The sequence below is a fragment of the Triticum aestivum genome, chromosome 1A (assembly GCF_018294505.1).
Source record: "Triticum aestivum cultivar Chinese Spring chromosome 1A, IWGSC CS RefSeq v2.1, whole genome shotgun sequence".
In the NCBI taxonomy this organism is placed as follows: domain Eukaryota; kingdom Viridiplantae; phylum Streptophyta; class Magnoliopsida; order Poales; family Poaceae; genus Triticum; species Triticum aestivum.
This window is the reverse complement of record NC_057794.1, coordinates 19,945,312-19,948,275: the sequence shown is the minus strand read 5'-3', so window position 1 is coordinate 19,948,275 and position 2,964 is coordinate 19,945,312. Positions and strand designations below refer to the sequence as shown.

Below are 2,964 nucleotides of genomic sequence, written 5' to 3'. Positions count from 1 at the left end.
TTCACGAGCCGACAGAGACCCTACATATATCTACATCATGTTGCATATGCTACTTTCTCCTAGCACCAATAAATTAGGATTACCATTTAGTTAACCGTTGCGCCGTGCACAGTTGAACTACTGTATTTGTTCGACAAGTCAACCGCGGAGGGCACTTTCGTGAGTGACATATGACCCTGTGCGCGTGCGCACTTTGTTGTTTATCTTGAGGGAGACTACAGCTAAACACTTTAAGTCTTGTGAATAAGTACACCCTCTCAAGTGAATCAGTGGTAGAGATTAAAACACACCCCTTCGGCATGATGCAATTAACAACTATAATCTGTTCATTAGTTCATGTACGTACAGATAGCCAACCTGCCCAAACACAAATTTGTCGTCAACCTGACGTACAAGTTAAAAAATAGAAATACGTATACGACGCATAGCTTTGTACTTTTCCATCTTTTAGTCTTCGTTTTCTATTGGATTTTCAGGCTTTTCAGGCTTTCTTCACAAATTCTCTTGATACAGAATGATTTTCTCCACAATGTGTAAGTACTTATCAAACACCAGAAGGCCATAGTTTTCCTGAAACCATAAGGCCTCTTTTGGTTCATAGGATAGGATTATCATAGGAATAGGAACTTTGTAGGAAATGAGATGGCATGTATCTCAAATCCTATGAGTAGGAATAGGAAACGAGATGTCATTTGGTTAAAATCAAAGGAGTTTTTCCATTGAGTCTAGGCTCATTTTTATTTTCCTATGAAATGTGGAAGATAGAAACCAATCCTACATAGGAATATGAATCTATTTCTATGAACCAAAGGACTCTAAAGGAAAAAATCCTATAAAAATCCTATCCTTTAAAATTCCTATGAAATTCCTCCAAACCAAAGGAGACCAAATAGAAATCCAGCACTCTCTATTCTCACCAACAATAATCTATGAACTCTGTGCTTTAGCCCGACGAAGTACTAGGCTGTTTAGAATTAGTTTCTTTATCAATATGTCAGTGCAGTTGTGCACTTGTTGGCGAACCATAGTTCACCGACAAGACGGGGTGCAACTCCTTGAGCATTTGAGAAGAAAAAATCGTCATGTTGATGGTGTAGGCTACTATTTTACAAAATCAATTGCACATTCTCATCTATGAGAGTCACTGGTTATTAATAACACTTTTTAAATGCAATATGGCTCACTTAGTAGGAAATCCTCCAACAAACTAGAAATCATATCTAGTACAGAAATTTGGCAACAACAAAACAGTGTAAATCCCTGTCAATACACCTTTTCTAAGAAAAACAATGATTATTCTATAAATGAGAAGGTACATGTTAAACACAAGAAAACCATAATTCTTGTCAAAGCACAAATAGAATCCTAGATGAATATGCACCTGTGTAAAAATACTCCAGTATATTATATTCGAGCACTCTCTAGTCCAAACTCACGAACCATAATGCATGAAGTATGTGCCCTAGCCCAACGAAGACTCTGGCTGCTTCTTAGATTCTTTCTTTTTACCAATATAGTCAATGCACTTGTCCTTCAACACGGGGCAATTGTACATCTCAGCGCAAGCTTGAATATCAATAACTGTATCCATTGACACATTATCTCATAACTTTTGGACACACATAAGCTTTAGACGGTCTAGCGCGTAGCGATCTGGAGCGGCAAGTGAATCAAATAATACCTCAGTGGAGGGGTTATCTTCTGTAGTAGGAAACTCATCCGTGTATATGAACCGAAGCATACAATTGAATGTTGAAGGCATGATATCGTGCACTGTGATGGATGACACTGTAGCTTCGGCCATGGACCCAAAAAGCTCTGCCCTGAAGACCGGTGAGCGGGCTGCAAGGATGGCTCGGTTCGCTAGGAATGTCTTGCCGTCGACGGTAAACGACACGTCCGTCCCATATGTCTGATCCAGCAAGCAGCCGATATGGTTTCCGATGTCGGAAGGCGGTACGGTGACAGGTGTATCACGCATGACGATGATGGTGTATACGAACTTGATGTGCCCTTTCACAATATAGTTTTCCTCGAGGGGCGTTCTGGCCACAAACCGATTATATCCTCAATGGCCGCGCTTTAAAGGTGTTGAATATATTGTGCATGTATATTGTGTCTAGGATCCACCTCCTAATTTTCTTGTATAGTTGAGGTTGTGGCCCTCATGCTGTACATTATATATACGTGTCCAGTGCACCGATCAATGCAATTGTATTGCACGGCCTAAACCTACTTTTCTACATGGTATCAATCGCAAGTCGATCCTAACCCTATTCTATCCGCCGCCGCCGCCACCCGCCGCCGCCACCGCCGATCACCGCAGCCAACCTCTTCCACCGCCACTGGCCTTTCTCCATCCACCGCCGCAAGTTGCCGCCGCCACCCGCCGCCGCCATCGCCGATCGCCGCCGCCAACCTCTGCCACCGCCGCTGGCCTTTCTCCATCCGCCGCCACAAGTTGCCGCCGCCACCCTTCCTGCTTCCGCCACCCCACCCTAGCCGCACCCTCCTCTTACACCACCCCACCCTAGCCGCGCCGCCCCTAGCCGCGCCGCAATCCTAGCCACTGTCCCGTGTTCCCCGCCACCACCATGAGCTCCACGGGATCCTCTACCGCCACCAATCCCTTCGCCGGTTTGGATGTGACTCTCGTTCGCGATCTGAACATCCACGAGCATGTCACGGTGGTCCTTGATCAATCCACTGCCTCCTACTCCGCTTGTAAGGGGTATGTGTCCTTGTTGTTCCGCGAGTACCTGCTCCATGGTCATGTTAACGGCACCATGGACTCTAGCCTCATGGTGAACGACGAGGAGTGGATGATCCTCAACGCCACCATCATCCGCTGGTTCTACCTCACCATCTCCAAGGACCTCTTCCACGCGGTGGTGGACGATGACGACGACACTTATGCCGTCTGGACCAAGCTCAATGGCCTCTTCACTTACAACAAGCTTCATC

The 2,964-nt window shown here is 45.4% G+C and overlaps 1 pseudogene; it reads right to left on the bottom strand.

The window, feature by feature from the left end:
- Positions 1 to 1,462: 1,462 nt before the first annotated feature.
- On the bottom strand, positions 1,463 to 2,448 carry LOC123065427 (BTB/POZ and MATH domain-containing protein 2-like; annotated as a pseudogene).
- Between the last annotated feature and the right edge of the window lie 516 nt (positions 2,449 to 2,964).